The sequence below is a fragment of the Engystomops pustulosus genome, chromosome 1 (genome assembly GCF_040894005.1).
Source record: "Engystomops pustulosus chromosome 1, aEngPut4.maternal, whole genome shotgun sequence".
Taxonomy (NCBI): Eukaryota; Metazoa; Chordata; class Amphibia; order Anura; family Leptodactylidae; genus Engystomops; species Engystomops pustulosus.
The window spans coordinates 190,011,110-190,023,632 of record NC_092411.1 but is presented as its reverse complement, the minus strand read 5'-3'; the positions used below and the strand labels follow the sequence as shown (position 1 = coordinate 190,023,632).

At 45.2% G+C, this 12,523-nt stretch overlaps 1 long non-coding RNA gene across 1 annotated transcript; it reads left to right on the top strand.

Moving 5' to 3' along the window:
• Positions 1–555: 555 nt before the first annotated feature.
• LOC140100485 (uncharacterized) lies at positions 556–1,695 on the top strand. The gene is made up of 3 exons (XR_011850089.1): positions 556–929; positions 1,148–1,218; positions 1,296–1,695. It is a non-coding gene; the product is annotated as an uncharacterized lncRNA (long non-coding RNA).
• The last annotated feature ends 10,828 nt before the right edge of the window (positions 1,696–12,523 follow it).

Genomic DNA, 12,523 nt, shown 5'->3' with positions numbered 1-12,523 from the left:
AATGTGGGACAAAAATCTGCATAATCTAAATAAAGATTCCACATCAGGTAAAAACATCCCTTCAGTGGTGGACCATAATCAAAAATCTTCATAAAGGTATTCATTGGCATTGTCATCCTCAGATCCCTATCCAGACAAATGCAAGCCAGATAGGATTGGGAGCCAAATTCCTGGATCAGTTAGTATTTCTCATTCCTGAGAGAAAAAGACCCAAGGAAGTTCTTTGAACTACAGAGAACTCAAAGCAGTTTGGCACGCACTAACATCACAGCCTCTCTGTCTATACAACCATCACATACAAATACCGTCTGACAACATGACGACGGTTTCCTGCATCAAAAGACAAGGGGGAACGAGATGAGGAAAACTCCTCAATCTTTCCCCCAAAAAATAGTATTGGGCAAAAGAAAATGTTCTCTCCTTAACAGCCACCCATGTGAAAGGGTCAGAAAATCAGACGGTGGATTTCTTAAGCAGGAAGAGACTGGATCCGCACAAATGGTGCTTGAATCAGGGCGTTTCCTTAACTCTATGATGGGGAGAACCCCAATGAGATCTATTTGTGACACGTCAAAATACCAAGTGCAACCATTTCTTTTCGCTGGCAATCAGCGAGGCTTTCCAAATGCTGCACGCATTCAGTTACAAATGGAACTAGCGTATGCTTACCCACCAATTCCACTAATATCAAAAGTTCTGCAAAAGATCTCTCAGGACAAAACAAAGATCATCTTAATAGTTCCAGACTGGCCAAAAAGGAGTTGGTATCCATCTCTGAAGAAATTATCCTTAAGGGACCCATTGGCGCTACCCCTTATAGAAGATCTACTCCATCAGGGGCCAGTTCTGCATCCACAGCCTGTGATTCTCAGATTGACGGCATGGATCCTGAAGGGTCATTCCTAGAATCCAAGGGACTATCTCAAAAGGTAATCCAGACATTGAAGGCAAGTAAAAAACCTGTTACCTCTGCAATTTACCTAAAATATGGAAAAAGTTTGTATCATTCTGTAGAGATAAACCACCTAATCAGAATAAACACTATTGCTATTACTATTAATGAACCATATGTTAGAGTCCTGGAAAATAGGATCATCATTTCTCTCAATCCAAATTTCTCTCCTAAAGTAATGTCTAATTTTCACAGGAATCAAGAGATAACCCTTCCATCATCATGCAAGAAACCACAAAAAAAAATCTGAATGGCACAACCTAGATGTAAGAATAACTATTATACACTACATAAAGGTAATAGAAACATGGAGAAAGGACTCAAATCTGTTTTTCAATTTCAGGGATCCACCAAAGGCATAAAAGCATTCAAGGCTTCTATAGCAAGGTGGTTGAAACTCACCATCTCAACATGCTATGAAGTAGAACATAGACCAGTCCCCGAAATCCTTAAAGCTCTTTCAACACGTGCTATGGCAGCATCTTGGGCCGAAAAACAGGGGAGCTTCTTTAGACCAGATTTACAAAGTGGCCACCTTCTTCCTCTACCTTCGCAAGACATTACCGTTTGGATTTGCAAAGATCAGATGATCTATCTTGTGGGCGGAAAGTTTTACCAGCTGTCATCCCACCCTAAAATTATCATTTGTTACATCTACAGGTGGGCCTTCATGGGGGACAAAGTAGAAACTGGTAATTAGGTTTCCATTAGTCCACCATGACGGCCCCAATATTCCCTCCCTTTTGTCCATAATTTTTTCCTTTTTCGAATATGTGATATTAACATATTGATAAAATCTTGTTGCATCCATTCCGGTGTAGTTATTTGGTAGACACTAAAGGGAGACTGCGGGAGCAGCCTTTTGACATCCCTTCTTCCTGTCCCTATAGAGGTCAAAGGGCATCCTCAAGGTGGGCCTTCATGGTGGACTAATGGAAACCTAATTACCGGTAAGACTAATTACACGTTTCTACAGCACTATTATATTCTTTAAAGTGCTGAACAGATCATGGGCAACATATACAATTAAAATAACACATTACAGAGCAATAACATAATCAGATGAAACAATAGAAATGATGGCCCTGCTCACAAGAGCTGAGGACAGAGTACATATTTATAACAAGTTTTGGTGAATGCTATCAGACAAAAGAACTGCCAAATTGACCCAAATATTTAGGCACTAATGACCCTCGGTGATGAAGAGGTTATTTAAATGCAGCAAAGCAGCATTGCCTCTCGTTGTACATCAGTAAGAGGAGTTTAGGGAGGGCTCACGTGATAAGTGCTTTCTATCCAAAATAAAGTGATAAAATAACCACTAGCTGATAGTTTTATCTCTACAATCATACTGTCAAACTATTACTTTAAACCACCATATCTCAATGACTGCAGTAGAGACCAGTAGTTGTCATGTTGTCTTATGCCTCAAGTGTTACAATGAAGGGGAGGTACCCCCCCATTAGATGTCCACTTTATATCACAATCCTCACTATCATCTAACTCGCTGTCTAGTGATTTTATAATACTATCTTGCTCGCTATCAAATGAGTCAGTATTTTAGACATTATTGTCCTCAGTATCACTAGCCTGGTCAGTCCACTGCTATACTAAAACCTGTGAGCCCCCCCCCCCCCTGACATCACCACATAATGTGGCATCCTCAAGGTGAATCAGGCTATTATATGAGCTACAAGTCAGGGGACATCCCTTTATAACTTTCCTTTATTACTTGTGACAGGGGTTTGGTCCCATCAACCAATCCACCTGTAGATAATCCCCATGATGTAATGCTATTGCTCCACCCCAGATTGCTAATTGGTCAATTTAGAGCATGACATGGAACTTGTCAGAAACTGGATGGTCAGCAATTGTGCTTGCTCCATCCGTTTTCTCTTACCCGATTAGTGCACTATGCTCATGTCTGTAACTAACTAATATTTCATTTTGTTGACGAATAAAAGTTACATTCTAGTGACTAATGGGTAAAGTTGTACGTGTACAGTTTTTGGTATATACAAATTGGATTAATTAGTCCAAGGAGTCACAGGGAGGTTTCGCTACCCAGACTCCATTGTTGGAATAAGATCATGTACTTGTGCACATAATTATGCTCACCTGGACATCCAGTTACACCCTGGTGCCTGTAGAATTTAACATGGCCGAACCACTTTCTACCACTGCCCTGCCTATTACATTCTAACCAGCTAATACGATGTGAAGCAGTGCTCTGTTCGCACTAGGATTGTAATCCTGTGGTGAATGGTCTCCAATCTCTTACAAGAGTAATCTGTTGTATTTACAAGTGATAAAGTGATCAGATGTTCATGTCCCTATGTGAGGCTAGCTAAAAAAAAAAAAATTGAATCACAAAATTAACAAAAAAAAAATTGATGCATGGCTTATGGCAGTTGGCAAGGGGTGTGTGTGCATAGCCAGTTGCCCATGAACAGATGTACAATCCGGACCCCGTAATGCCACACTTCCATAGCAGCTACTATGGCAGTAGTTCCAACACTGTATGAACCCAAGTGTGCCGGAAGAAGTGCTATTTAAAGAACATTCACATGCTCATTCTCCAAAATAGCCACAAGATGGCAATAAGCTTCTGCTTTATAATATCCAGAATTATGATTATTATTTATGTATCTGTTTATTTATAGAGCACTGTTAATTATGTGGTGTTAGAAACTTTGATTTTTATACCATGAATATTCACTATATATAATAGGAGTAAGACAGGTCTGAAGGGGATATCTATTATAAAACTACCATTGTGATATATGTACAAGAAATGTTAATGTTAAATAATTTAATTATTTGCAGACATCAATTTTAAATACAAAACATTTCCAATGTTGATATGTTTTTTTTAACAAGGAATGAGCAGGTAGCTCTAGCACCTGGATATTAAGTTATGAACACCATATACATGTTACAAGCAAATATAACCAACTCCAACATCAGCTAAGTCCATACAAATGAAGAGACAGATTTTTAAAAGGGTTACTATACATATACAGACAAGGCAGTCAAAGCCAATATGATTCCAGTCTTTGTGCCACAATGGCCAGTAGCAAAGGACTCGTTCACTGGGTCATATATATATATATATATATATATATATATATATATATATATATATATATTGGTACTCAAAGGGAATCCCAGTATGGAAGGAGATAAACACAAGTATTCATAAATAAACCACATGAGGGACAACAAAAGACACTCAAAAGAATTTGGGGGTTTCAGACAAGTGTCTTACTTATAATGTGCATACCACAAATTGATACTAGGCACTCCAACACAGGTTTCCCCTTAATGCTTTTGCATGGGTGGACCTAATTTTTACTAAAGAGAGGTTACAGAAGCCCATTATCGCTGCATTATTATGCCTTTCTGTTTTCTCTAAGCATTTGCATTACAATATAATTGCGTGTTATAATTTATTTGGCATCTGGCCACCTTTGTGCTCCTGTACAGCTCCTCCCTTCCCCACTGATGTCAGCTCACCAATCTGTAAGCTCTGTGTAGGAGCTGTACAGGAGGAGCTTACAGGAGCACAAAGGTGGAGGCTGAGAGCTAAGGAGTGAGCAGCACAGACAAGTCACATTCAACAAGGAACTCTTGGACAAACTCGCCTTGAACAGTTATCCTCCCAGTTCTCCACTGAATGTTCTAAGGTGGCGTTCATCTACTGTTTGCTCTCTGGAGAGGCCCTGGCATGGGCTACCCCTCTATTGGATAGTGGTGACCCGGACATGGTCTCCTATACCAAGTTCCTGAGAAAAATCCAGTCAAGAACCACTTCAAGTTCGGCTATTTCGCCCCTCCTGCCTGGTCCCAGTGTCTCGTGACTCCACAGCTTCCCAGAGCTGCTCCCGTGACTCCGCAGCTTCCCAGAGCTGCTCCCGTGACTCCGCAGCTTCCCAGAGCTGCTCCAGCGGTGCCCAAGCCTCCGCAGCTTCCCAGAGCTGCCCCAGTGGCTCCACAGCTCGCCAGTGCTGCTCCAGTGGCTCCGCAGCTCCCCACAGCTGCTTCAGTGGCTCCGCAGCTCGCCAGTGCTGCTCCAGAGGCTCCGCAGCTCACCAGTGCTGCTCCAGTGGCTCTGCAGCTCGCCAGTGCTGCTCCAGTGGCTCCGCAGCTCACCAGTGCTGCTCCAGTGGCTCCGCAGCTTGCCAGTGCTTCTCCAGAGGCGCCCCAGCCTTCACAGCTTGCCAGTGCTGCTCCAGAGGCGCCCTAGCCTCCGCAGCATGCCAGTGCTGCTGCAGAGCCTCCGCAGCTTGCCAGTGCTGCCCCAGTGGTGCCCCAGCCTCCGCAGCTTGCCAGTGCTGCTCCAGTGGTGCCCCAGCCTCCGCAGCTTGCCAGTGGGGCTCCAGAGGCGCCCCAGCCTCCGCAGCTTGCCAGTGCTGCTCTAGAGGCGCCCCAGCCTCCGCAGCTTGCCAGTGCTGCTCCAGAGTCTCCACAGCTTGCAGGGCTGCTCCAGAGCCTCCGCAGCTTGCCAGTGCTGCTCCAGTGGCTCCGCAGCTCGCCAGTGCTGTTCCAGTGGCTCCTCACAGCTGCCCAGTGGCTCCGCAGCTCACCAGTGCTGCTCCAGTGGCTCCGCAGCTTGCCAGTGCTGCTCCAGTGGCTTCGCAGCTCACCAGTGCTGCTCCAGTGGCTCCGCAGCTTGCCAGTGCTGCTCCAGTGGCTCCGCTGCTCGCCACTGCTGTTCCTGTGGCTTCGCAGCTCGCCAGTGCTGCTCCAGTGGCTCCGCAGCTCGCCAGTGCTGCTCCAGAGGCTCTGCAGCTCACCAGTGCTGCTCCAGTGGCTCCGCAGCTTGCCAGTGCTGCTCCAGTGTCTCCGCAGCTCGCCAGTGCTGCGCCATTGGCACCGCAGCTTGCCAGTGCTACTCCAGAGGCGCCCCAGCCTCCGCAGCTTGCCAGTGCTGCTCCAGAGGCTCCCCAGCCTCAGCATGCCTGTGCTGCTCCAGAGGCGCCCCAGCCTCTGTAGCTTGCCAGTGCTGCTCCAGAGCCTCCGCAGCTTGCCAGTGCTGCTCCAGTGGTGCCCCAGCCTCCGCAGCTTGCCAGTGGTGCTCCAGAGGCGCCCCAGCCTCCGCAGCTTGCCAGTGCTGCTCTAGAGGCGCCCTAGCCTCCGCAGCTTGCCAGTGCTGCTCCAGAGCCTCCACAGCTTGCAGGGCTGCTCCAGAGCCTCCGCAGCTTGCCAGTGCTGCTCCAGTGGCTCCGCAGCTCGCCAGTGCTGTTCCAGTGGCTCCTCACAGCTGCCCAGTGGCTCCGCAGCTCACCAGTGCTGCTCCAGTGGCTCCGCAGCTTGCCAGTGCTGCTCCAGTGGCTCCGCAGCTCACCAGTGCTGCTCCAGTGGCTCCGCAGCTTGCCAGTGCTGCTCCAGTGGCTCCGCTGCTCGCCACTGCTGTTCCTGTGGCTTCGCAGCTCGCCAGTGCTGCTCCAGTGGCTCCGCAGCTCGCCAGTGCTGCTCCAGAGGCTCTGCAGCTCACCAGTGCTGCTCCAGTGGCTCCGCAGCTTGCCAGTGCTGCTCCAGTGTCTCCGCAGCTCGCCAGTGCTGCGCCATTGGCTCCGCAGCTTGCCAGTGCTACTCCAGAGGCGCCCCAGCCTCCGCAGCTTGCCAGTGCTGCTCCAGAGGCTCCCCAGCCTCAGCATGCCTGTGCTGCTCCAGAGGCGCCCCAGCCTCTGTAGCTTGCCAGTGCTGCTCCAGAGCCTCCGCAGCTTGCCAGTGCTGCTCCAGTGGTGCCCCAGCCTCCGCAGCTTGCCAGTGCTGCTCCAGTGGTGCCCGAGCCTCCGCAGCTTCCCACTGCTGCTCGGGCCTCCCCTGAGGCCGCTCCAGAGCCTCCACCGGCCTCCCCTGAGGCCACTCCAGAGCCTCCAACGGCCTCCCCTGAGACCGCCCCCGAGCCTCCACCGGCCTCACCGCTCCGGTGTGCCTAGAGCCGACCCAGCCTGCGGCTTCCCAAGTCTTCTCGGTGCCTGCTCTCCTCCTAAGGTGTCCAATCACCAAGAAGAATTGGAGGAGGCGAAGAAGGAAGAACAGCTGGCTGAAGAAGAAGAGAAGAGGGGCCCTAAGGGGGGGTACTGTCACGGTAACCCCGCAATCCATGTCTCAGATCGCGGGGGCACCCGTGTCCTGCTGAGCTGCCGCGGTCCCCACTCCCCGAGGTCCGTTCTCGCCTCACCTGGCCCTGGACTACACTAGGATCCTGTCCAGGCCCCTTGCCGGCTTACTCCGAGGCCACGCTCCTGCTTCCTGCCGAAGCCGCACGCTCCTGATGCTAGGGCGCGCGCACCCCGCTCTTCAGGAATTTAAAGTGCCTTCGTCCTCCTTATTGGTGCTGGCATCAAGACTCTGCTATAGCCTGACGATTCCCAGTATTCCCTGCCGGATCTTCATGTCCTGTTACTGAAGAGAAAGCCCTCCGTGTTCCCGAGCGTTTCCAGACGCCTCTGTGGATTCTGTGATTGCCTTGTTCCGTGGTGTTCCCGTGTTCCTGTGTCCTGTGGCGGTCCTGTTATCCTGTGGCGGTCCTGTTATCCTGTGGCAGTCCTGTTATCCTGTGGCGGTCCTGTTATCCTGTGGCGGTCCTGGTATCCTGTGGCGGTCCGGTAATCCAGTAGCTAACCAAGATCCTGCCTGCCATCCGAGGTCCTGCCAGCCATTCGAGGTCCTGCCAGCCATCCGAGGTCCTGCCATTTTTGCGGCGGGCTCTGGCGAAGACCATGAGTTCACTTAGACTCCGCTCCCGGGTTGCGGCTAAGGTTGTGATCCCCCGCGGTGGTCCAGGGAGTCCACTGTCTATTCCCCTGAGACTGTGACAACATGTATCATACTTTTTCGGCCGTCACTTTTGCAAGTTTCTTAAGTTGGCATAGTTAATCGTTGCAATGTTTCCCCTTTGGGAAACGTGATGAGTTGCCTTTTTAGTCTCAATTTTGTGACTTTTTGTGGTGTGCAAATTTTTAGTCCCAAATAGTAGCTCTCGCAAGTAAGTCTGGGTCTAGCATGCTCTGTTTTGGGACAAGAATGGGACAATTTCAGAAATCAAAAAATTCACAAGTTGAACAAACATTTGGGCTACAAAGATGAATACAGCACACTGCATTAAATCCTGGAGGCAGCTAACTTTGGTACACTGCTTGATTCTGCACCTATAACATCTCAAAATGCAAAAGGTCTCACAAAAAGTTGTACAAAAAAAGAAAGAAAGCAATAGAAGAGATACATGTTTCCCATGCACTCAAGGATTGTAGATTTCCTGGAGATGACCTGGGTCTGATGGGAAAGTTCTGTGGCAAATGACTGGCCTGTCCACAGTAGAGGCACAAGGTATTCTTCAAACGTTGTTCCCTTCTAGCTTTACCAACCATGCCTCCCTGTTCCATAGGCTTAGGTTCAGAGACAGTAAAAGGAGGGATAGATTTAAAAGAGGGTAACACAAAAGACACATCAGAATCTGTTTTGCCTTTCCATCCTTCTCAGAGGCTGCAGTCAATACAGACAGCTGACGTCATAATTAGTTCTAAAGAACTGGGATCAGGTTCACCAACCCAGACATACAAAACTCCTCAGCAGAGTGTTCTGCCCTCCACATGAATTGTATATACTTTGCCCCCCTCATTCATTATATACAGTACATTGCCCCCAATTAGTTTTATATACTGGGCCCCCTCATTCTTACGCTACCCCCTTCATGGAATTTATATACTGGGTCCCTCATTATTTATATACACTACCCCCCCCCATGAATTGCATATACTGTACCCCTTAATTCATTATATAGGCTTCCCCTCCCCCCGTTAATTTAATATACCGGGCCCCCTCATTGATTATATACACTGCCACCAATGAATTTTATATACTGTCCCCTTCATGAATTTACATAATAGGCCCCTTCATTATTTAGACTGTCCCCTCCCCATTAACTTTATATACTGGGCTTCCTCATTATACATACTGGCCACCCCATTGAATTGTATATACTGGGCCCCCTCATTAATTATGTACATTATCCTCCCATGAGTTTTATATACTGCCCTCATTCATTAATTTAGATAATGGGCCCCTATATACACTGACCCAACCCCATGAATTTTATATCCTTGCCCCCTAATTAATTACGGTATATACACTGCCCCCCCCCAATGAATTTTATATATTGGGATCCTTTTCCCTGTTGTATTTCCCTGCTTCATCACTTCTTCTAGCAGGTGCTGGTCACATAATGATGCGGCTGGTCACTGTAGACTGCACAAGCAATCAGACTGCTTCTACACACCAGAGCCGTCACTAGGAATGTTGGGGTACCTAACTGGAAGCTTTTTGTGGGCTCCCCCACTGGCGTTCATTCCCTCATTGATACATTGATTTTTTTACCAACGTAATTTTAAGCCATGACAAGCTAGACTCTTTTGACAGGACCCTACTCTACTGCATGTGCCCACTCAGTATATAGTCAGCCCCCCCAAGTCCACTCAGTATATAGTCAGCCTCCCCCCAAGTCCACAATCAGCCACCCCCAGTTCACAGCAGATGCCACCCTTTACATAACCCTAAAAAAACAAAAAATTTCTACTCACCTTCCTGTCAGGTGTCACGGCTGTGTGACATCATAGTGTAAGGGCCCACGACACTGCCTTGTCATAGTGATTCGCCCAGGCCGGGAGAGGAGAAGATGGTGTTGTAAAACTAGTTGTATAATTACAAAATCTAAAGAAATCCACATATTTGGTATTGTCCCATCTAGAACAATCTATACAAGGATGCATATCTATCAAGCTGTCTGAAAGTCAGAATATCTCTAGTTGCCCATGGCAACCAATCACAGCTCCCCTTTAAAATATATTAATGAGCACTGGTAAAATGGAAGCTGAGCTGTGATTGGTTGCCATGGGCAACTAGAAATAGTCTGACTTTCAGACAGCTTGATAAATCTTCCCCAATAAGTCTGAAGCATTACTAGACCTGCGTGCTTCTGAAAATATTGATTTTTATCAAAAAAGTGATGAAAAGGGTACAGGCCCTTAAGTGATACCACTGAAAATAACTTAACCATCTCTATCAACAAAAGAATACAAAATTTATGTCTCTGAAAAGATGGCAAAGCAAATAAATAAAATATTCCCAACTTTTTTTTTAATTGGGCAAATATAAAAATATATACATAATTGGGCAAATATTAAAACATATACATAAATTGGATATCAATGTAATCACAGTGACACATAGAATAAAGGTATCATATTGGTGTAGAGCTATCTCATTTTTTGACAAATATGATTTTTTTTTAAAAAAATTGCATATTTTTGAGAAATGGGAAATTTGCACATACTTTTGCAAATTTTCTATATTAGCAGTGCATTTCAAAACATTGTGCATGGGTCCCTATATTTGCAGGATAAGGATAAGGAGTACAGGACTCACTTTATTTATCTTTTTTATGCCGATGTTTTGGTGCATTTTGGTCACAATTGGATACATTGGGGCAAATTTAATTTCCCGGCCCATTCGCGATCCAAGGGCCGCGTTCTCTGCGGTGGATTCGGGTCTGGCCGGGGTTTATGATGGTAGTTCCTCCGCCGTCCACCAGGTGGCGCTGCTGCGCTGAAGTCCGCTGGAATGTCTCGAAATACACCGGCCTATCCTGGATGAAGGTGAGTGAAATTTTCGCGACACAATTTTTTTTAAAATGCGGCAGTTTCTCCGGATCCGTCAGGTTTTCGTTCGGCCACGCCCCCGATTTCCGTCGCGCGCATGCCAGCGCCGATGCGCCACAATCCAATCGTGTGCGCCAAAATCCCGGGGCAATTCGGGGGAAATCGGCGCAAATCGGAAATAATCGGGGAACACGTCGGGAAAACGCGAAACGGGCCCTTAGTAAATGACCCCCATTGACTATCTGTTATTATGTGTAAAAGCTTGCTTAGTCTCGGAAAACATGCTAGAATAACAGACACAGGTCCTATGTCTTTAGGACAAATTAGACTATAAAACCAAGCCAAAAAAGAAACTAGACTGACAGAAACAAAAACAAAAATCGATGGTTTTCTTTTCCCTTATAAGCTATAGAAACCTTAAATGAAGTGTCTGAAAAATGTATCTCAGATTCTTACATTCACAGAAAACTTTTAATTTTATGGCCTGTACAATGTGAGAATATAAATCAGCTCTGGATGGCGCCCCTTCTCTTCTTTCTCCTGTATTGTACCCATACAGCAGTTTACCACCACATCTGCAGTATTGGCATACTCAGGAAAAACTGGGTATTAAACTTTGCAGTAGATTTTATCACGTAATCTATTGTAAATGTGTAATTTTTTGGCTAAATAAATGTTATTTCCCCCAAAAATTACCATTTCTAGATTGCACCTCCATTTTGTTTTAAAACACCAAAATGGTTAAAAAACTTCCTAAAAGTTGTTTAGCATACGTTGAGGGATGACATTTCTACATTGGGATGATATGTGGGATTTTTCTATTATATAGAACTTTAAGAGTCACTTAAAACCTGAACTAGTCTATCAAAATGTAAGTTTTGGTCATTTTTATGAAAATGTAAAAAAATCACTCCTAACGTTATAAGCCTCATAACATCCTAAATAATTAAAGGATATTTCGAAATTAATCATGCATAAAGCAGACATTTGGTAAAAGTTAGATATGATTTTTTTTGGGTTGTATAACTATTTTAACACTTTAAAAATTAGTTACAGTTGTCTGAATATGACAATTCTTTTTCTAAAAATTTAATCATTTAAAAAAATTATTAAAATTATAAAATTTAAAAAAGGGGGAAAAAACTGTATTCATTTTTTTATCTCCATGATCATGAACTGACTTAAAGAATAAAGGGGATGTGTCATTTGGACTGCACAGAAAAAGCTGTAAAAACAATACCAATAAGAAAAAGTGTTTTTTGGCAATTCTACCACATTTGGATTTTTCCAGGTTCACAGTACATTACTTAATATATTACATGGTGATATATATATAAATATAATCACCATATAATCAATAATCCAGTTGTGCTGCAGAAATCACACGCTCATATAGTTCTGTAAACTGAAAAATAAAAATGCCTTTGAAATTTTGGAAACCAAAGAATAGAAATGCTTAAAGAGGATCAAATCCTTCAAAGGTTTACAGAGGCAGGAACATAGTTTGAGGCCCTAAATCAATGCAGTAATGCAGATATTCTCTTAACGATATTTAAATCAGTTTGCAAGTGGAAAAAATGAAAAACATTACAATTAACAGATTTAATAAACAATAGCAGAAAACTTCTTTTCAGGGTGCATATGTTTTTTCTACAATAAATCTGTAGTTTTTAAAAGTGAAAGGAAAATCTGGCGAAATGAATGAAAGGGCAGTGCTAAGAAGTCAGCAGTGTGGAAAGTACAAGGAGGGCTTTGCTATTACTGAACTTGTGCTATAGGAACTGGTGTATGGTTAGCATTGTATACACCTTTCAGAAATACAAGAGTGTTATAAAGGAAAGGAGAATGCTTTTACCTATTGTATGAGAAAGGAGAGACTCATCCTGTGCAGTCCTGGGTAGTGTTA